This window comes from Heterocephalus glaber, unplaced genomic scaffold (assembly GCF_053883595.1).
Source record: "Heterocephalus glaber isolate CG9 unplaced genomic scaffold, H.glaber_assembly_v1.0 deba00001673, whole genome shotgun sequence".
Taxonomy (NCBI): domain Eukaryota; kingdom Metazoa; phylum Chordata; class Mammalia; order Rodentia; family Bathyergidae; genus Heterocephalus; species Heterocephalus glaber.
The window spans coordinates 1,467,601-1,491,205 of record NW_028258410.1 but is presented as its reverse complement, the minus strand read 5'-3'; the positions used below and the strand labels follow the sequence as shown (position 1 = coordinate 1,491,205).

The following is a 23,605-nucleotide window of genomic DNA, read 5'->3' as shown; positions in this document are numbered from 1 at the left end:
TTATTTGATACAGTTCAAAATCTAGTATGTTGAGATTTAATGAGGGATTCTCCAAAAATGAACATCCTTTGATAAATGAGTCTTGTCATCTAATATGTGGTAAGGCACAATAGTATTCAGATGAATATTCCAGGATGGAAGTTATTTTTCATTCAATGCAGATCATGTGGTAAAATTATTCCACATGAATACTACCAACTAAAGGGCCTGACTCTATGTTAGCTATCTATCTAGGATTTATTGCCACTACTAGAGAGTACTGTGCATTTCTTTATATTAGTGGCACTTTTGCTCTTCACCATTACTGCCCTCTGTGTCACAACATGACATCTTTGAATGAAAGAGTTTGTAAATGTATAAATGACAATTGGGTTTTTTATTACTCTTCTATAGACTATCATCTATGACAAAGAGATAACACAAAATTATTTGAGGAGAAACAGAATTATAAAGAGAAGGTCTGTTGGGGTTCTTGGAAGAATTCAAAAAATATTAGCTAAGTGTTTCCTGTGTGTTCGCCACTGTAGAAGACATAAGGAGGAAGATGCACTCTATGACAGAATGGATCCATGGTCCTATTTGCAGTTTCCTGTCAGGTCCTGCTCTCCTGAGCTTGCATCTCTGGAGCAAGCCTTCTAGAAGACTGAATTCAACACAGTAAAAATGTCACAGAATTTGTCCTCTTGGACCTCACTCAGGATCCCAGTGTACAAACAGCGTTATATATTATATGTTTTTACTCATCTACAATGTGACAGTGCTAGGAAACCTGCTCATCTTGGTGATTGTCCTTGCCAGCCCTCCTTGGGCTCCTCAATATACTACTTCCTTGCCTGTCTGTCACTCATGGACGCTGTTTATTTCACTGACTTCTCACCCAAGTTGCTGATAGACCTGCTTAGCAATAGAAAGACCATTTTCTTCCCAGACTGCATGGGCCAGCTCTTTATAGGGCACCTGTCTGGTGGTGCTGAGGTTGTCCTTCTGGTGGGGATGGTCTATGACCAATATATGGCTACCTGTAAGCCTCTGCACTATTTGACCATCATGAACCTATGGGTTTGCAGGTTTATATCCTCCTACTGGTGGTAGCCTGGACTGGAGGTTTTGTGCACAATCTGATTCAACTTGTGTTTGTGTCTAGTCTCCCCTTCTGTGGGCCCAGTGTCATGGATCATTTCATCTGTGACATGTATCCATTACGAGAGCTTGCGTGCACTGACACCTACCTAATTGGCCTCACTGCGGTGGCCAAAGGTGGAGCCATCTGTATGATGATCTTCATCCTCCTACTTATCTCCTGTGGAATCATCCTAAACTCCCTTAAAACTCACAGTGAGGAAGGGAGGCGCAAGGCCCCTTCTACCTGCAACTCACATATCACAGTTGTCCTATTATTTGTTACCTGTATTTTCATGTACGTTAGACCAGTCTCCAACTTTCCTTTTGATAAATTCATAAGTGTATTTTTACAATTATTGACTCTATGCTAAACTCTGTAATATACAGCTGAGAAATTCAGAGATAAAAATGCTATGAAAAATCTTTGTTGTAGAAGGTTAACTACTGATAGAATATGAATGTGTTTCACACTGAACATCTTTGATAATCCTACAAACAGACCATAAACTCTAACAAAGATGATGTTATCAACATGATAGAGTATCTGTGGATGTTTCTGCTTTTTATCTAAAGCCATCAAAGTGTATAATAAATTTCTTTTGAAATAGAATCAATCTTATAGAGAATAAGAGAGGATAAATAAAAGGTATTTGTCATATGGTTATTAAAATAAAACTGAAATTTTATTGTTATTGAAATGAGATTTAAAGTTTTAAAAATAATGATAGCGATTTACTTTATGGATTAACAAAAATTTTGAAATTATGTCATGATCCTATAGCACCTAAAGAAGCCACCTTTGAAATATACACATCATCCAAATTAATGAGAAAGAAACTTAGCTAGTATTAAATAAATTTCTATAACTGAAAGAATGATTTTTTATTTTTCACATTCATTATTTTGTTAGGTCAGAAACTTTCTGTGGCTAAATTATGGGTTTTGTGTTAAGTTTATTCCATTTTTGCATCACAGGCCATGCACTTTCACTTCATGATAGTTAGATGGCAAATGATACTGCTTAAAGATATTTACAGTGAACAATTTTGTTACACAGGATGTTGTTGATATGGAAAATAGATCTATATCTCTATCTTCCTATCTCTCGTCTATCTATCTCTCATCTATCTATTTATCTATCTACCCGTCTATCTATCATCTCTCTATCATCAATGGATAGAGATCACAGTTTCCTCATTCTCGAAAAATCAAAAACTTGGGAGAAGGTAGAATTGTTTTCATTGCAATAGGGACATTATATATGCTTATGAGTTTTCTTTTCCAGCTGAAATTCTTACATGTTAAGTAAGGAATTTATACATTCACTTTTGCAGATGATTGCATGTTTCTCTACTGGTGTGCTATGTTACACTCCTACCAGTAGTGTAAACAGTTCTATTGCTCTACATTCATTGGTGAAATGCCCATTTTGAAATGCTTAATATTTCTGTGAATGTAAGGTGTACAAGATTTCCCAGTCATTGTGATTTTAATTCACATTTCATTGCCCCTGAAGCTGACCTTATTTTCATGTTTATTGGACATTCACTTTTTCCCAAATCTTTATGAAATTTGTATTTATGTTTGTGGTAGGGTCTGCATAGTTTTTCTGTTACAATTATTAAATTATTGGAGTTATGCATCTAGTATTTTTTATTGTTTCTACGTCACAAAGTCTCTGGCTTTTTAACACTATATTGTTTCATTTGATGAGTAAGAATTTTTGTGATTTAATATACATACATATATATATATACATTGTAGAATTAGCTAAATTGAGCTAAATAACATATTTATTGCCCAGATAACATTTCCTTTTTTGATGGGATCACTCATAATCTACACTCAGAAATTTAGAAAATAATATTATTTGTTATTAACTATAGCCACCATGTTGTGCACTAGAACTCTTGATCTTATTCTTCCTAAATGAAATTTTATATCATTTGACAATTTCCCCACCTCCTCACTGGTTTCCTAATTCATGGAAACCAATATCTTACTGTCTAATTTTGAGTCCAACTTTTTTCTAATTCACATGTAAAATGAAAAATTGCAGTGTTTGCCTAACTGTGCCTGACTTGTTTTATTTAGCACACTGTCCTGATGGCTCATCAGTATTACTGTCAATGACAGAATTTCCTTTTCTTTGATGGTTGAATAGGATCCCTCTGTATGGTACAGAGTCCAGCTGTGCCGGGAGGTGCAATGGACTTCTAAGAGACCAAAGAAGCTATTCAGAGACAGATTTGTGAAAAATAAGGTACATCTGGACTAACTGGCACTCACAGGTGGGGAGTGGCTGTAGGAAGAGACTATGAATCCAATAGCACTTCCTCACAAAATCCCACAGGAAGGGAATACAGATCAAGTCCCCCACCTGGCCAAAATCCCATAGTGAAGGGTACAGTTAATCTCCTTACCTGGTCAAATTCTGCAGGAGAAGAGCACTACTGCCCCTGGCCAAAACCCACAGCAGGGGTGTACTAGGGTGGTACGGCCTGGCAAAACTCCACAGGAATGGCATATAAATCAACAGTGTCACCGGGTTAAAATCCATGAGACAGAGACACAAATCAGTCAGCAATGTCACCTGGTCACTGAATAGTTGGGCTTTATAGATTACTCTGCATCACAGTGACACCATTAGCTTTATTCCACTGTTTGACCAGAATCCCAAGAAAAGGCTGACTTAGTATGTGTGGTAGCTCCTATGAACAACATTAGTTTCCCAGGCTCTAGTATTCTTTGGATAATACTTCTGTCTACATTCTGGTCCTGGACTCTACAGAATTCACCTTTGATTTGGAAGGAGCCTTGGGACTAGAAAAGAATTGTTTCAGGAATATGGTCTTAAATGCCTTAACATTTTCTTAGGGATGATGTGTACCTAAACATGCTTCCAATGTCATCCAGCCTGTTTTCTCTGATGGCCCTTGGTCCGCAGGCCAGAGTGTACATCACAACCAAATCCCACAACAACACAAAGGACAGGAAATTGGGACAATCCCCACTAACACAACAGCAGACTAAATAGTTTTTTCAGGGTGTAAGAAAAGATTGTAACCAAATGGAAACCCGATCAACACTGCTTATCTATGGCTGCAATATGGTTTTGCAACTTAAGAAGGGCTAAAAAATTTATGTGTTACCAGAAAAAAATGTATGTATGTATGTATGCATGATCAGCCTTTTTATACTCTTACCCTTTATATTTGAGTAATTTCTTCATTAGGCAAGGTCATGACTTTTGTATGTAATTTAGGGTGGCAGCAGTTTGTGTATCCTTGATCCTTGATATTAAAGTCCATGTCAATTCTTGTCTCTTGGGCAAAAGTATAGCAAGTGGGTAAAACCACTAAGTATCTTGGGTTACTTTATGTTCAGCATTTATCACATCCCAATTAGTAGGAGTTGTAGGCAAAGTAGGATATATGTGACTTGGTATGTGAGGTCTCTTCCAAGTGCATGAGCCAGACTAATTATAAGGTAAGTGTGGTTGTCCATTAGTGCTGCGTATTCATCACAATTCCCTTCAAATGCTGATCAGCATTGCCATCCCAGACAGACAGTGTCCTTAAATAAGATGGTAAAGTTGCTTTGTCTTGTAGGAGTCTGTCTCATATTTGCAAAGGATAAAGAGGTGTTACTGCCATTGTTTCTTTTTGTTTTGTTTTGTTTTGGTGCCTGGAATTGAACTGGGGTCCTTGCGCTTGCGCAGCAGGCAGCGAAACCACTGAGCTAAATCCCCGGCCCCACTGCCATTGTTTCTTTTGATAACGAAACTCCCCCTTGCTTACTTCCATCTGAGTGGCACTAAGCCACTCTAGGCCACCAAGCACAGCATACTCTAGCAGAGACTTAATTATATTCACTGGTTTTCATTCTAGGTGGAAGACATGGTACAGTACTCAATATCATCAAAACAAGTTAACTCTAAGTTCAATTTCATAGAGCAACTATCCATCTGTTCCTACGAGCAGTGAGTGTTCCAGCTGAGCATTAATTCCTATTGCAGCCAGTTATATTGTCACTAAAAAATAGTAGAGGACAACAATCACTGTATACTCAATAATTCACTTAGTTATTCTTTTTAGATTATCCTCATGTACTCAGGTCATTCTTGGTGCATACAATTATTTTCAGTGTGAACATCTCAAGATCTTGATTTTCAATGGCAGAACTGGTACGTCAGAATCAAGTTGGCTCAAAACAAATTTATGATTTTTGCAGAGTCCTTAGCAACATTTGCATGGAGGCATTCATGTGTAAGATCCTTTTGTTCATAAATTCTTGACTTTTAATTTTGAGGCTGACAGAAGTGCTTCCATTTGATTTTGACAGCTCTCAAGCATTTCTTATATCTCCTCTTGTCTTTCTGAGATTCTTTCCAAAGGCATCGTTGATCAATCATTCTGTAGGTATATTTTTTATTTTTATTTTCTTGCCAGAATTCTGCTCGTTGGCATTAACTGGTCCCAAGTTGAAGGGGAAGTGATTGATGGTAGAGTCGGTGTTATAACACTCTTATCCACATTTGAGCAGCAAAGATATTTAGAAGAAGAAGCTGTTAGGCTAAGTTTTCCTCAAATTCATCATTTAACTTAATTTTATGTATTTTGTAGTTGAAAGTCTACTTCTCAAAACATTGCATTATATCTCTTTGTCATCAGTTGTACTTTGCAAAATTTCAAGGTACGACAGTTCCAAAGTTTTAAAAGGAAAATATAAAATCAAGCCAACCAGAAGCAAATTCAGTTTATATAACAATTTTTAGCCAAGGAAAAATTTCTTGTTATACCAATTGTTACCAAAGATAGTAAAAGAAAGAACCGGTTTTCCTGTTAACAATTCTTCCATTAATCTGATTACAAACACTTCAGAGAAAAATCAGAACTGTGGTGATAAAAGATTTAGAACAGCAATGATTAGCATTTTTATGAGTTGAAGAACTGATAGGATAATCTAGTTATTTATTTTATATAGCATTTTATAATAATTACTGATAACATTGTATCAGGACCAATGGTCTGTCTTTATTGGGCACTCTTTATAGATATATTCCTTAGGTGACTGATACCCAGTTTCTTTTTATTATCAGTATGGCATTGTCATAATAAGTTTACACAGGTTGATATAAATGACAAACAGTTTCTGTGGAAAATCAATTTATAATTTTTTGATAAAATCTTCTTTGATTTTAAATTTTATTGGAAGCATTTATGAATTTCATTGTAACAGTTTCTCTTCTTTCTTTGTTTTTTTTACTATAGCTTTGCATGGAGTTACACAAATTTTTGCCTTCTGTTTACTTTGAAATTCTGAAGCATGTTTTCTATATGGATAGATAGAGAGTTAAGCATTTGGGTGTCTTATATAACTTTTAGTTCGTAATCACTCTTTTTTATTTTGATTTTCTTAATATAGGTAAAATTTTTTAAATGGAAAATTGAAAATCAGAGTATATTTATATTTTTCCATTCTCTGTTTCCTCATAACCTGAATTTGACTGTTAATGTTTTTGATATTTTTGGTACCAGGGATCAAACTCGGATCCTTGTGCTTGCATAGCAGGAGTCAAAACCACTGAGCTAAATCCCCGGCCCTAATGTCTTCGATATTTGGCATGCATTAATTCTATCTGATTTTTTATACTTGTGTCACATTGTATGGTGTTTGGAGACTGTGTTGAAGGATTAGGTTTAAGGTGCTTCTATTGCTATACATCTGAATATTTCTGGATTTCATTTGTATTATTATTCTGTATATATTGCTTATAATAATATTTTAAAAGTTAAAGGTCCTAATTTGTTTCTGCATTTCTTTTCAAGAAAGATTACTTTGTTCTGAATTGGGTTTATTATTTGGACATTATCTCTTCTGAGTTGGACTGAAACTTTCACTAAGTTGATTTGCAATGACCTACCATTCTCTAAATATGTTTGCCCTACAAAAACCTTTACTTTTATGCACGTGCTTTCTTGTATTTAGGAGTTTCAAATACATGTGATTAACTGGAAACAAACTATTCTTATTTGTTCAACCTTTTTTTGCCTTTGTTTTTAGTATGTGACTTTCCCTTGGTCAGATTGCTGATCTTTTCTACTTAATTAGTGTGAAGTGTCCAGGGGAAGCGTCTGAAAAATGCAGACGACATTGGAAAGATCATGTAGAAAGGTATGTTCTCTTGGGCACAATTCCTCAGTGAATTTAACTTGGAACACACAGTCTTGGGAACAACATCTCGAACATCTCAGTGAAATACTTTTTGTTTATTGCTGATTAAATACCCAACCATATCTCCTCTTACTTGGGAGATTAATTCACTTTGGATACTAATATTTCTGTCTAGATGTAAAATAAAAGCCATTAATTACCATTCTAGTTATAAACTGGGTTAATGCAGTAGTGAATCCTTTAGAAATATCCAAACAAAGTCCATTTTGTAGATTATCCAGTATTGTGGATTACTTATTACAAATATGTTTATTCAGTTGATTTGGTCAGCAAGCATAACAGCAAAGCTTTACATTTGATTCTGGATACATATTCTCAATCATAGCTTTCAACATTGATGATACAGCCCACATATCAACTATTTGAAGCCAATTCTGGATAAATACAATTTAATTTGTAAAATATTTTAACAGTAAGGGAAGATGGATATACAATACCTCTTGCAGACTAAGGGACATGTACTTTTGTGTGACAAAGCATTTATAGCTTCAGTGGCTGAGTGGGCTATCATCCTTCCTTTGCAGTCATATCTGGACTAATAAGGTGGCCATTCTAAATTATCTTCATCAAACTAAGTCATCACCTTGAAGAACCATAGAGAAAGTGCTTGGATTTGGAACAAGGGACCAAAGAAGAAATACAAAACCCAGGCAATATATTTACGAAAACTCTTCACTTCCAATAGGGCAAGTCAGAATTATTTGGAATGAATCATGTATCTTTCTTTCTTTCTTTTTTTTTTTGGTACTGGGGATCGAACTTGGGTCCTTTCACTTGCGAGGCAGGCGAAAGAACCACTGGGCTAAATCCCCGGCCCAAGAAGCAGATTTATAGTTAGTCTGAAAAGTTTTGTGACAGAACCAAGGATAAGACAGCCCATGCATTTTATCTACTTTGCAAGAAATTGCTAGAAGGTAGTAGGAATAATTTTCCTCAAATTGTATTTTGGAGTTGTTTAACTACATACAAAAATAGAGAAAACATATGGTACAAAAATAATAATATAATATGATGCATATTATTCTGAAATTTTTATAGTATATAGTACAAGTTTTATGTAATTGAGAGGCTCTGATAATTATTTTTATAAATTTTCACCTTACACATGCTATGTTAAAATACTCTGATTCTGTACAGAGGTTTTATTACTGTTTTTTAATTGTGTTAAGGTATATGTAATACATCATCTCACATTGAAATTCTGTACCCCTTAAATAATAACTCTCCATTCCTTCCCCTTCCCAGCATCTGTTAACCTCTATTATACTTTGGCTATTAACGTGGCTGTTTTAAATATGGCATAAAAGTGTGATCATAAAATATCTGTCCCTTTATCTCTGGCTTATTTAATAACTTAGGATGTCTCCAAGGTTTAGCCATGTTGTACTATATATCAGAATTTCATTCCTTTGTAAGGCTGAACAATATCCCATTGTATGACTATTTCATAATATGTTTATCCATTCAGTAGTTGGTGGACATTGGGTTATTTCTACATTGGCACTATTGTAAAAAGTACAGGAATGATAGCAATGTAAATTTTGGAAATTACAAGCAAATAAAAACTGTCAAAGACTGCCAAAGACCACCCTCTCCAATTCTTCTTTTCTGTATTCTTCTCAAAATCCCATTCTTCTGTCATTTTAGATGTTTTCTGTATGGCGTTCTAGACTTCATCCTCCCAGGACCAATGTGTTTCTTAGTTTTAATGTAGTTCTCTGGAGAGACTACAAATGAGGTGAAGCCATTCTATTTTCCAGTCAAACAAGTGCTGGTTCCTTCATATTTTGCAGTTCTTTCCCTGGCATGTCCAACAGGTTTCACAGGCAGCCATTTTATTTTACAATGAGGAAACTGACTACCAAATATCTGTACTATATTTAATATTTATCTTGTTTTAAAGAAATCTGATGAGCTGATTTGTTTTTTATTAAAATCTCAAATTTTTGCTGCATCATTTCTATGTTTATTGCTCATCTTTCAAAGAAGGTAATGTTTCCATAGAAAACAGCTTTTTACTATAAAAGTTAAACAGAAACATGCATAGGCATAGTCTGCTATCATGTTTCAAAATTTTCTGGATTATAACTCAAAATTTCAAAGCTGTAATTTCCAGCTTTGTAGATTGAAAATATTTCTGAGTATTTTATATCTTACATACCACATTCTCAGTTGAGATGTTTGGGTGTAGTTTTGCTTCCTTAGAAATACAAAAGTTAGAATAATCTCTTGACTTGTGGACAAGTGGCCATCAAGAAAAGTGAGCATGACATGGAACATATTTAACATAATCTTGACAATATGAAGTTACACACATTACAGTTGAAGTTGACCCTGGATCACATCTGAAAGGCCCAGTACATGATTTATTTGACTCAAATGAGAATGAATGTCTCATATTCAGCCTGAACTGAGATAGCTAAGAGCTGATAATATGAACAAAATTGTTCATAGATGCTTTAGAGCAAACTGAATTATTCTGATTAATATAAAAGGGATCTACTAGCAAAAATGTTATTGTGTCATTTTGAATAAAATTTTCACTGTTAAGAATACAAAAGAACACATCTGAAGAGGCCATAACAATTTTTTATAATAAGAAGGAAGATACATCATGTACTAGTAAAAAAATTCCTATGATGAATGTTATCATTATGTATACCTAAAATGTACCAATAAATGTTTTGCTAAAAGAAGAAATAAAGAAATAAAGTTAGGACATGATGTTCTTATCTCAACTGAGCTAAATATCACCTATTATTTGTGAACTGTTCATATAGAGTTGTTTGTATCATGATTCTACCTAAAAAATATCTTTTTTTTTTTTTTGACATTTTAAACTGATTCCTGGTTACACACATTTGGAAAGTGGAGAAGATGTCTGTGTTTTGTCCATCCTTGTGTTATTTATTTGTTTTCGCTTCAAAACCTAGGTTACAATTAATGTCAATTCAGTTTATGTGCTTTTATTGGATTTTTATCTCTGGGGATAATTTAATGTATTTATCATTACTCAGTTGCTTTAATGAGCTTTAAAATTCTGCTTAATAAGTAAAATTAATACATATTTAATAAGCACTTACAATGTGTCTATTAATTACTATGAATGAGCCATTCCTAGTTTCTAGAAGCTCATAACAAGAGATCAGATATGTAAAAGTAAATATGCTAATACAGGCCAATAATTTCATAGATGTAATCAGAAAATATGGTGAATGTTTATTTTAATAAATAAAAATTATTACATTATAAAAACATTATCATTAACTTCCTTCAAAATCTTTCCACTCCTTTGGAACTCATCCCATTGTTCTTGTCACTTTCTGAGGTAGTTCTGGAAGTCCTCTTTAGTGAATCATTTCATGCTACCTTGATATCTTAAATCAAATGTTTAGAGTAATTTCTGTCAAATAGAAACACTGGTGTACCTTTCTTTTTATTATTCATTAGACTTGGCATCAGCCATTTCTGGCTTTTTCTCAAGTCAAAATAAGTAGGAAAGGTAAATGAGGGGGGGGATGTTGAAATGATTCAGGACATCGGGGCAGCCAGGACGGCAAACTAAGGACTCACAAAGAGGCCTCCAGAAGGGCTTCCTTAGGTGTCAAGAGCTAAGGGAAAGTGTGTGGAAGTGAGGGGAGTATTTTCAGCAGGATTAATGACAATGTGTCTTAGGGTAATAATAGTTTTATGCTTAGGCATTCACTGTATTTTGATCACACAGTACACCTGCATGTAATATTTATCATTTTGCATAAATATATGAGCGAAGTCATTACCTATGAATTGTTTGCATGACAGACCTCAGAGGATCAAAGGTCTTAAAGAAAAAAAAAAGTAATAAAATGCAAAAAGAAAATGCAGCCTTCATGAAAGATATTCTGGAAAAAGTAGTATTCTTGACATTTGTTAGCTGGTAGGCTTCCCCGTCTACATTTTTCTGGCTGATTTGTTGCTAAAACAAACTGTCTATTCTACTGCCGTTGCTCCTGAGATGATTATAAACTTTATGAGAAAAAGGTCATTTCCTTCCAGGTCTGTAGGATTCATGTTTTTCATGAGACTCATGTATGTCTGCTGGTTAGAATCCTGAAGTCCTATCATGCAAATGGAAGAAAGAAATCTGTGAAAATGAGCAGGGCAATAGTGGAAGGAGACTCCAATGACTCATTTTCTAGTGAGTGCCTTGGTGTGAGGCCATGGGGAGGAAACACTGTTGAGGAGAGAACCCTATTTTTGTCACAAACCTTGGCATCACCTTGAATTCGCTACTATCTCCTGTGTTTGCAGGCTCTGAGGCGAGCTCAACACCTTCAGAAGAACCCATGGAAAATAGGAACAATGTAACTGAGTTTATCCTCTTGGGTCTCACCCAGAATCCTGAGGGGCAAAAAATTCTCTTTGTCACATTCTTACTCATCTACATTGTGACAATACTGGGCAACCTGCTCATCATGGTAACAATCGCCGCCAGCCACTCCTTGGGTTCCCCTATGTACATTTTCCTGGCTTACCTCTCATTTATAGACATAGTCTATTCTACTACTGTCAGTCCTAAAATGATTGCTGATTTACTCTATGACAGGAAGACCATTTCTTCCAGTCTTGTATGACTCAAGTTTTTATCTATCACTTATTTGCTGGTGCTGAAGACATTCTTCTGGTGGTGATGGCCTATGGCCAATACATGGCCATCTGTAAGCCTCTTCATTATCTGGCCATCATGAATTGGCAGGTGTGTGTCCTCATGCTGTTGATGGGCTGGGCTGGAGGCCTCACTCCTTAGTTCAATTTCTCTTTATTTGTCAGCTCCCTTTCTGTGGCCCCAATGTCATTGACAACTTTGTGTGTAACATGTACCCCTTGCTGATATGTGCATGCACTGACATCTACCTGCTTGGGCTGTCCTTGATTATCAATGGAGGCGCCATTTGCTCTGTCATCTTCTTGATTCTTCTTGTTTCCTATGGGATCATTTTACACTCCTGCAAGGGCCATGGTTTGGAAGGGAAATGCAAAACCTTCTACACCTGTGCCTTCCACATCACTGTGGTCATTTTATTCTTTGTACCCAGCATCTTCTTGTATGCAAGACCCAGTTCAACATTTCCTATTAATAAATCCATGGCTGTGGTTTTAACTTTCTTTCTTTTTTATTTTTTTCAGTTCTTTTATTGGTACATTTTAGGTATACAATTCTTTTACATTTATCATTGGGTGTATGTACCTGTACATGAAATATCTTGGTTCTTATTTTTTCTCCCCATTACTTGTGCGCCCTTCACCCCCTCTGCCCTTCCCTATTTACATAGATTTCATTATCATTTTTTTTTCTTTTTTCATAGTTTTTCCTTTCCCCTTCCGCTCCCTTCACTCCTTCGTCTTTGGATCTTTTTTCTATTTCAAATTATCAATTATTCATTTTAATCATTTTAACCCTTGTTTACACTATCAGTTTCTCACACTAGAGAAACTATTCGGTATCTACACATGTGTATCCTATTTATTTCACTTATGAGTATGGCCTCGATATGCATCCATTTAGCTATAAATTACTCTAGTTTTTCATTCTTTATGGCTGAGTAGTACTCCATTTTATTAAAAAAAAACACATTTTCTTTATCCAGTTTCCAGTCAATGGGCACTTGTGCTGCTTCCAAGCTTTAGCTATTACAAACTGTGCCACTATAAACATGGGTGCACATATATCACTGTGGTATGATTCTTTTAATTCTTTTGGGATGATACCGACCAGGGGAATAGCTGGGTCAACTGGGACCTTTTGTCCTAGTTATTTGAGATATCTCCATACTGACTTCCACAGTGGTTGCACCAGTCTGCACTCCCACCAACAATGAAGAAGGGTTCCTTTCTCCCCCCAACCCTGCCAGCATTTGTTATTTGTTGATTTCCTGCTAGCAGCCATTCTTTCTGGAGTGAGGTGGAATCTCAGTGTTATTTTCATCTGCATCTCCCGAATGACTAGTGAGTGATGTTGAACATTTTTTCACATATTTATTTGCTGTTTTTACTTCTTTGTCTGAGAAATGCCTGTTCATTTTGGATGCCCATTTTTGAATTGGGTCTTTGAATTTGGGGGGTCTAATTTTTTTCAATTCTTTATATATTCTAGATAGTAGTCCTTTGTCTGAGGTTCAGCTGCTAAATTTTTTTTCCCATATTGTAGGATGTCTGTTAGCTCTGTTGGTGGTTTCTTTTGAAGTGCAGAAGCTTTTTAATAAGATGAGATCCCAGTTGTTGATTCTTTCTGCTAGTTCTAGTGCTGCTGAGGTTTTGTTCATGAAGTCTTTTCCTATGTTAATGTCTTCAAGAGTTCTACCTAGCTTATCTTCCAGCAAGTTTAGGGTTTCTGTCTTAATATTTATATCTTTAATCCACTTTGATCTTAGTTTAGTGCATGGTGATAGGTATGGGTCTAGTTTCAATCTTTGGCAGGTTGAAATCCAGTTTTTCCAACACTATTTATTAAATAGGCTATCTTTCATTACTCCTATGCTCAACCCTCTCATCTATGTCTTGAGAAATGCGGAAATGAAAAATGCCATGAGAAAACTTTGGAATACCAAAGTGACTTTTGTTGGGTGAGGCCCAAATCCCTCGAGCAGAACCTGACATTCATTATTTCACAAAAACAAGGGGTACTTTCACCATCAGTGATTATAGTTTTACCTGTGATTACATTTTATATTCTTTTTTGGTTGTTTAGCCTATTCTGAAACAGCTATAAAAATCATTATTTTTCTAAGTAAAATAGAGGATACCCTTAAGAGACCAAGAGAACTGCATGTTTAATTATATATACATATATGCATATATATATATATATATATATATATATATATATGCTTTTTTTGAGACAGGTTTTCACTATGTAGTCTAGGCTGGCTTAGAACTCACTATGTAACCTATAATGGCCTCAAACTCACTTCAATCCTCCTGCCTCAGTCTCCTGGGTGCTGGGATTACAGGCATACACCACCATGCCCTGCTATAATCATACCATTTACGATTCTTTGGTGGACAGCAATTTTTGTTGTAATTTCAAATTCTTTTTTCTTTCCTCTTTTTAAAAACTTGCCTTTATTTTTAACTAATAAATAATAGCTACACATTTATAGGGTAAAATAAGGTGTTTTGATCTATATATACATTATTGTAAGACTCAAGGAAGCTAATTCATACTCATCTCCTTACCAACTTATCATTGTTCATGATAGTTTTGAAGATCTATTCTTGTTTGTGGGTCATGGTACCTCCCTACTCATGCAAGTGTGGCTCACTAGAACTTGTTCTCTTTCCTCTAAGAGACTCAGTTTAAACAATAATCCAGATCATTAAAACACTTAATCTAACAGAAATAACATATTTCCTGGTTAAATTGATTTAAAGTTCCATAGCACATGTCCCTAGCTGAGGGTAAGCTCATGAGAAATGAAGTTTGTTAACTTTATTATGTGGTGGAGTTAAAGTGTAGAGTTGATGTCCAGGAAGTATGTCCTTGATTTTGTATAGTCTAACCAACTTTTAAACAAAAATATTATTATCCAATGCCTTTCTGTATATCTAGATGGACTGGCCCCTCCAATAGTTGAAATATATAATTTTAGTCCCTGATGTCATGGTGGAGCTGCCAAACCTCGCCACCTTGAATTAAACTCCATGGGTGCACAGATTGCTTTATTTTACACAAATAACTTTTCTGGTTCTCTGCCAACTGTACAATCTTACTGACAAGTAATAAATCAGAGGTGTCTTCTCTGTTTACCTTGCTGTCAGTTATATTCAGAGATCTAATATTGTATTATAAACATCATTTTTTAAAAAGCTCTAAAATTGGGTGGGAATTTAGCTCAGTGGCCCCTTGCCTGCCTTGCAAGTGCAAGATCCTGAGTTCGATCCCTGATAGCACACACATACACACACACACACACACACACACACACACAAAAGTTCTGAAATCACCTACTGTCTTGTTGAAAAGTCAACCAACAACGTATACTGTACACTTAACTAAAAAAACTAGCATTTCTTTTCTCATCCTTATCTTAACTCATAATAGACTTATTTATGGCACTTAGCAATATTAATGCATCTATTCAACATATATTGAATAAATGCCAGCCATAAAATTTCATTTATTCTTTGGTAGAGAAAATAAAAAGTATTCTAGCTATCCAATGCAGAGAATTAGAAGCTTCATAATGATTGGAAGTGGCAAATCTGGCACCTGGATACTCATGTGAGCCCATGTGAGGATCCATCCACATTTATGATGTGGAGAGGAAGGAAACTGGATCCACAGGGAAAATAAGATCTCCGCAGTTACTTCTCAAAGTCCTTCCCTGATTTGAGTTTTAAATAAAGGCAACTCTCTAAAATTTTAAAGTTTGCTTTCCAAATTAACCTACATAGAGTTTGAATTTTCAGATATGATGTGAGATAGAAATATACATTGAATCATACCACAGTGATATATGTGCGCCCATCTTCATAGCAGCACAGTTTGTAATAGCTAAAACTTGGAAACAGCCCAAATGCCCACCAAATGGAGATTGGATAAAGAAAATGTGTTTTTTTAAATAAAATGGAGTACTACTCAACCATAAAAAATGAGAAATTAGAGACATTTATAGCTAAGTGGATGTACATTGAGGTGATGCTCTTAAATGAAATAAATAGGACACACGTGTAAATACTGAATAGTTTCTCTGGTGTGAGAAACTGAAAGTGTAAATAAGGACTAAATGTATAATAAGCAATGTGAAATAGGAATAAAAGGGGCAAAGGGGAAGGAAGTGGGAGGCCTAGGGGAAAGGATAGAAGGGAGTGGGATTAATATGAGAAAATGGAAAAATATGAACAAAATCTTTGTAAATAGGGAGGAATGAAGGGGTTGAAGGGAGGGCTGGGAAAAAGTGAAAAATAAGAACCAAGAGAGACTATGTAAAGGTGCAAATTTCCAATGATGAATGTCATTATATTGTATACCTAAAATGTACCAATGATTAGAATGAATAATCGATAATGTAAAATAGGAAGAAAAGGTCCAAAGGGGTAAGGGTAATGGGAGGGGTAGGGTAAAGGAAAGAAGGGAAAGGAAAAAAGATGAGAAATGGCAAAAATGGAAATAAAGTCTCTATAAATAGGGAAGGGTAGAGGGGGTGAAGGGAGGGCTAGGAATGGGAAAAAATAAGAACCTAGATGCATTATGTAAAGGTACAATTCCCAATGAGAAATGTAATTGTGTTGTATACTTACAATGTACCAATGAAAGAATTTAATAAAGTGCAAAAAAAAGGAAATATACATTACTTTCTTATCATATTCTTAGCTAAATTTGTCCTGAACAATTATTTTATTAACCATTCAAACCCCCACTTCCCTGAAACCACCCCTTTCATATATAAGCATCTGTATACCAATTACTCTAGTTCCTAGTTTTCTATTCTGTGAAAGGTTTTTATTCATGAGCCAATACTACACTGTGTAAATTGCTCTTAAATTTCAGATTCTACTGCTATGTAATCAATCACTGGTTAGCTGCCTACAACACCTTGTTATTAATTACAACAGATGACTTCAACGGGTGAGGAGTTTCTGAGCAGACCATGTGGGTTTCTCTATCTCAGGATGTCTAATGATGATCTGTCAGGGACAAGGTGGGACTGAAGTCACCTGAATAATGATGATCTGTCAGGGACAAGGTGGGACTGAAGTCACCTGAAACTGTCTTTGCTCAAATGCCCACTGCGTTGTGAACATGGTCCTAGCATAGTGGTGCCCTTCAAATCATGAATAGGGTGCCCTATTTCTGTTAGTGTCTTCATAGCCTCTCTCAAGCACACTCCCTCAGTGGGATGGAAACTTTCATATAGTCACTCAGAGCTCTAACAGTGTATGTCCCAAGACAGTGAGTCAGCTTGTGCCCTGACTTCAGAAGGCACACAGCATCATTTCTTCCTCACCCCATTAGTCAAGACGGTGAGAAAATCCTCCACAGTTGAAGTGGAAAGACTCAGCCTCTTGACTAGGAAATGACAGTGTTCCCAGAAGACCATACATAACAGGAAATACTATTGTGGTAATAAGTCTGTCACACTTGGCCCCCTGATCACAGTAGTACACATCCTCGCATAAGTGTAATACCTTTATGTTGCTCCTTCTCTGCAGGCTACTTTTCAGATTTCATATATTTACGGCTTGGATTCCAGGTTTAGAATGTCATCATCTCATTCAGGTCCAGCTGTGAATGAGGTCACCTTGAGCTTTGTTCCTCTTGCTTAGAAGACTCGTGAACCACAGAGACAAGTTACTGACCTCCTAATTTCTTGCATCCTCGGTCCATGGTGGTGGGACAGACAGGGTAAGACTCCTGGAGATACTCAGGTTCAGAAGGAAGAAAAGCCAGCATGCATGCAGCAGTGCCTGGGAGGTGGGAGTTTTGGACACATTCAGGGACGGGTCATTTCATTCCTTCACTGTTGCTCAGACTACCTTCTTCAAGTGGTTTTCCAGGACTCTTATTTCTTCTCTCAGGCTTTCAAGTCTGTCTTTTGAGATCTCCTTTATTTTCCATAAGTGACAACAACAGTGCTTATAGGTCAGTAGTTTTTCAGCCTGCTTCTTATCATAGAAGTGTGGAGGTGCAATGTCCTTTTTACATTTCATTTTTGTCTACACTGCCATAATTTTTGTAATTTTTTTGTGAGAGTCCTACAAACATTATTGGAGATTATCCAATGAGATAAAAGTGATTTCCATGAATATCTTTGAGTTATGCTTTTTTCCCATAAAAGCCTCGCATAAGTGCTGCGAAATGACACCTGTCCAAGAGCCAACCTTCTAAGAAGATTTATTATTTAGACTGAGAATGGGCCGTCACCCCTGACAACCTGGAAAGGCTGTGTCTGTTAAGAGTCTTTAGGAAGGACCTCCTTAGAGACTTCTATGATGTCAGCAAGGTGCTCCACAGTCTCAGCTTTCTTCTCATCTCTGAACACACTTTTCCTACAGTGCTCTGGACTTTATTCCTTCAGGAATGAATGTATTTCTTTGTTTACCAGAGTTACCTGGAGAGGCTACAGTTAAGAAGCAGTTTTATTTTTAAAGTCAAATAAGTCCTGGTTCCTTACTGTTGTGTACCTCTTTCTCTACCATGTCTTAGTTTCTTTCCGAATGCTAGAAGCAGTTAGCTGGGAAATACCTTTGCCTAGGAACCTCCTTAGATAATTATGTTCATCAAGTTTATTTTCTGCTTCCCATCAGTAAGGTTTTTTTTTTTCCTTGAGTTTCAACATCATTTTCTTCATTTTACTTTGAGTCCTCCCTGGCTTAAGCATATTGTACCCAACTGCAGCTAGGAAGATTAAATTGTAAGCCACTGAGTTTGGGCTGATTTATTACTTGATATTGTATCAATACATGGTAGATAAAAAATCAGTAGAAAATAGCATAAATTTTATGATATCATTGCAAAACCTTATTTTACTTCTTTTTCTTTTCCTATCACTTAGTCAAAGATCTTTGGTATAAAGTGAAATACTGAGAAATGGCTTACCTGTCATTCTTGATTCAAATTGATATGTTTTTAAGTGAACCATTATGCATAACTGTTTTGTGGTACTGTGGATTGAACCCAGGGCCTTGGCACTAAACTATATCCCTAGCCCTACAACCCCATTTTAATTGTTTTTGAGTCAGAATTTTGCTAAGTTCCCCAGGCTGGGCTCAAACTTGTAATCCTCCTGGGTCAGCCTACCAGAATGATGGGAGTCCATGTGTGAACAATCAAGCCAGCCTATGACATTTTCTTTAAAAAATATAAATATCCTCATGAAGATAAGAAAATCCCCTTCCATTTTAGTCATAGGGAAATGGTGCTTATTATCTGTTTTGATATCCTAGTTTGCCTTCTTAATTTTAAAGATATAATAAATTCTCTCAGATTTCTTTAAGATGGGGTTAAACTAGGATTTATTGACAATAAAATCTATTTTAAGTCTGGAACAGAGGTGAGATAAAAGCTGTCATTTGTTGCTTCTGTTTTTGTTAGCGATGTGAAGAACAGTGGATTTTTAAAATTCTTCAGAGTTCTTAGTGTTATATGACTTTCTCTGGGGGTATTGAGAAGTAAGTGAAGTATAGTCACTTTTCTTATGTAGTACAAAGTACTTATCGTATGTTTCTGGAACTGCCAAGAGCAAAAGCAATTTTCCAGTATTATATGTAACTTCCTGGTCATAGAAGAAGAAATGTTCTTGAGTCTTGAATGTTCTTGAGTCTTGGTTTCTTTGTATGCAGTATGAAAAGAATGAATTAAGATCTCCAAACCCACTCAATTCTCAATGTCTAATATTCTATTCTATTATTTATTTATAAATCACAGCCTGGCATCCATTTACTTGAGTTCCTAGAAAAGTCCAGTTAAAATACAATATAAAACCTAGGGTAATTACTCTGCTTAAAATGAAAACATGTGATGATTAACCTCCAGTGTGTGACTTATTTTTTTAATATTTATTGAGTTTATTGGTGCATTTTAGGTATATCTTAGGATCACATTCATCATTGGGAATTTGTACCTGTACATGATATATCTTGGTTCTTATTTTTTTCCCATTCCCCTGGCCCCCCTTCTACTTCTCCACCCCTCCCTACATACATAAGCTTTGTTTCTGTTTTTTCCTTCTTTCCTTCAATTTTTTTTCTTTCTGTTGAAGTTTTGTTCAAGAAGTCCTTGCCTGTGCTTATGGCTTCAAGTGTCTTCCCTATGTTATCTTGAAGCTATCTCAAAGTTTCTGTGATTATATTTAAGGCTTTGACCCATTTTGATTTGATTTCAGTAGAGGGTGTGAGATACAGATCTAATGTATGCACATGGATAACCAGTTTTCCCAGCACCATTTGTTACAGAAGTTATCTTTTCTCCAGTGTATATTTTTGTCCCCTTTATGAAAAAAATCAAATAACCTCAATGAATGCACACATTATATGCAATAACATGAGCTTAAGATGAGTAATAGCAACAAGAATGAACATCAGGATGGGAAAGCAGGAGAGATGGAGGGTGAGAGAAGGGATAGGGGATTAAAAAAAGAAGCAATCTGCGGTGTGTTCAAGGACCCACTCCCCAAGTGACTGTAAGCTGCATGCACTGCAAACATGTAGTAATAAAAAAAGTTTAAAAATCAGATGGCTAACATTGCATGAGGTTGTTTTTTATGTCTTCTGTCCCATTTCATTGGTTTACAGGTCGATTTTTGTGTGAGTACCATGCTGTTTTTGTTATATAGTTTCATAGTTTAAGTTGAAATTGGAAATTATGATGTCTTCTAGTTTTCTTTTTTTGCTCAGAATTGTTTTGGCTCTTACAGCTCTTTTCTGGTTCCATATAAATTTTAGAACTGTTTTTGATCCTAATGTTGTTGTTGTTTTAATAGGGATTGCATTAAATCTATGGATCATTTTTGGTAAATTGCCATTTTAATGATATTGATTCTGCCTACCTAGGAAAACGGATGTTTTAAATTACAGTTCTATGACTTACTAGTTATATTATCCTCGATAAATGAAATAAAACATTCTCTCCCTTAGCTTTTCTATCTGTGAATTTGAAATCATGCACTTACACCATAGAGTTATTTTGTAGTTATTATGGAAGTAGTTTACAATAATGGATAATCAACATGTATTTTCTTTTAATATTAAATTTAGAGCAGATTAAAGATAGTGTTTGAGTGATGATAGTAATGTTTACTAACTGACTCAGCAAAATAAGCAAGTTGATAATTCTAAATACCTATGAGAGAGAAGATGAGAAATTCTCAGACAATCCTCAGAAGATGACATCCTTTAGATTCCCAAGTGCTTTTTGAGTCAGTCTTTTATGCCTCCGTAAGGCAGGATGAGAGATAGTCTTTAAAGCTTTTGTTGAAGGGCAAGGTTGAGGATCACACTGTTTGGGTAAGTTTTATGTGCAAAGGACAAGGGACTGTGGAGATGAGTCAAGATGAAACCCAAGGCCAGAGGGACTTGAATTATGCCTTCAGGTTCACTCACTTCAAGTCCTAGAGTACATGGTTTACCCTCTCGGTGTCTCAGTTTTCCCATCTGAAACAGTCATTTGCATTTTGAAGTGACAGGAAGGAAACTTGGGTGGAAGTTCCCAGAGTAGGCAGCTAGAGTACTGTATTCCCTATATCTCCAGCATAAATAAGCTACATGTCTTACAAGGGGTTGGAAAGAGGTGCACACATAAGGGTCATTGCTGTGTGTGTGTGTGTGTGTGTGTGTGTGTGTGTGTGTGTGATGAATGGAGGTCACTGAGCAGTTGAGTAGAAAACAGTGTATTTACAGAGAATTGTGTCATGAACAACAACGCTTGTAAGTAAATATGTTTATTTTAGAAAATTATATTTGATATATATTTTAGAAATGTAATAATGTGTGACAAATACTGTCTCTCTGTGCCTAATCTCAAAATTAACCACTAAGTCTCATGTGTGATGTATGTAGGAATGTATAGAATGTGTGTGTTAAGTACAGCACCTTGGTAAAGAAGAAAAAAATGATACTGGCTGGCTAAAAACTATGCAGATAAATGGTGGAGGATAGTGGTATTCTTTTAAATAATTCATTTGTTTTGCCTTGTAGACAGAACATAGTGACTTTAATAATCATGGTCTCATGTCATCTCCCTGTAGAGTTCATAATGATGGCTTGCTCTTGTAAAAACTTCAATACAGATCGTATCCATATTGAGACAAAGACTATTCATACCCTCATTTCACAGGTGGAATAAATAAAACTTAGGATAAGTAAATTGTCTAATGTTACTTAGTAGGCTTACATCCTAACATTACATTGAAGTAAACAGCAAAAGTAATAATTCAATAAAATGTAGCTAATCTCTAGAATTCTTGAATATTTTCTCTAAACAAGATCATGGCTTGGGAAGTTGCTGTGAGAGTGAAAGGGAGATGGGCTCACTGATGGACACAAAGTAGGTATGAAGTAGGCAGTTGACATGTGGGTTATTTTAATTTGCTTGATATGGGATGTAAACAGGGAAAAACTACTCCTAGGATTTCAGTCGTATCATTTGAACAAAACATTGTCATACATTGAGACAATTTCATGTATAGGAGCCACAGCTATTACACCAGCATTTGCATAAGGTTTACACTCCATCCAAGGAACTTGGTTGGATTTAACTTCACAATACATTCATTTGTTATGAAGGACTTTATTGTTGCAGGTTAACCAACTACCTCTGAACTCAGCGTTAGCACTGGAATAGAAGAAAACAGAATGAATGTGACTGAATTCATTCTAATGGGGCTGACACAGAATTCTGAGATGCAGAAAATTCTTTCTCATGTTACTCATCATCTACATTGTCACTGTCACAGAAAACCTACTCATTGTCATCACTATAATCTGTAACCATACTTTGGATTCCCCAATGTATTTTTTCCTGGTATTCTTATCTCTTATAGATGTGTGCTATTCTTCTTCCATAATCCCTAAAATGCTACTGGATCTGCTTTCAGACACAAAACCTGACTCATTGAATGTTTGCATGATGCAGCTTTTTCTGGAACATTTCTTGGTAGGTTCAGAGATTGTTCTCCTCCTAGTCATGGCCTATGACCATTATGTGGCCATCTTTAGACCTCTGCACTACATGACCCTGGTGAGCCACAGCAAGTGCTGCATCCTGGTGGGGATGTGCTGGGAAGTGGGCTTTCTCCACTCCTTCGGGCAGATTCTAGTCACTTTCTGGCTCCCTTTCTGTGGCCCAAACAGGATAGACCATTTCATGTGTGACATCATCCCCCTGATACAACTGGCCTGCACTGACCATTTCCTTCTCGGGCTCTTGCTTGCTATCAATGGTGGGGGAATGTCTATGATCACCTTTGTCATGTTGGTGCTGTCCTATGTGCACCTCCTGCACTCTTTGAGGACTTACAGCTCCATGGGGAGGAAAAAGGCCCTCTCCACCTGTGGCTCCCACATCACAGTCATCATCTTGTTCCTTGTGCCCTGTAATTTTATGTATCTGCGACCAATAGCCACCTTTCACATGGATAAAGCAGTAACTGTATTCTATACTCTTGTCACTCCCCTATTAAATCCTATTATCTACACAATAAGGAATGCAGAGTTAAAAAATGCTATTAGATTGTTATTGAACAGGAACACAATTTTAGATAGTAAATAA

At 36.0% G+C, this 23,605-nt stretch overlaps 3 pseudogenes; all 3 read left to right on the top strand.

Annotated features, from left to right (window-relative positions):
* Window positions 1-653: 653 nt before the first annotated feature.
* Window positions 654-1,493, top strand: LOC101696540 (olfactory receptor 4A16-like; annotated as a pseudogene).
* Window positions 1,494-11,592: 10,099 nt separating this feature from the next.
* Window positions 11,593-13,965, top strand: LOC147822069 (olfactory receptor 4A15-like; annotated as a pseudogene).
* An 8,715-nt stretch (window positions 13,966-22,680) lies between these two features.
* Window positions 22,681-23,605, top strand: LOC106008680 (olfactory receptor 4C12-like; annotated as a pseudogene).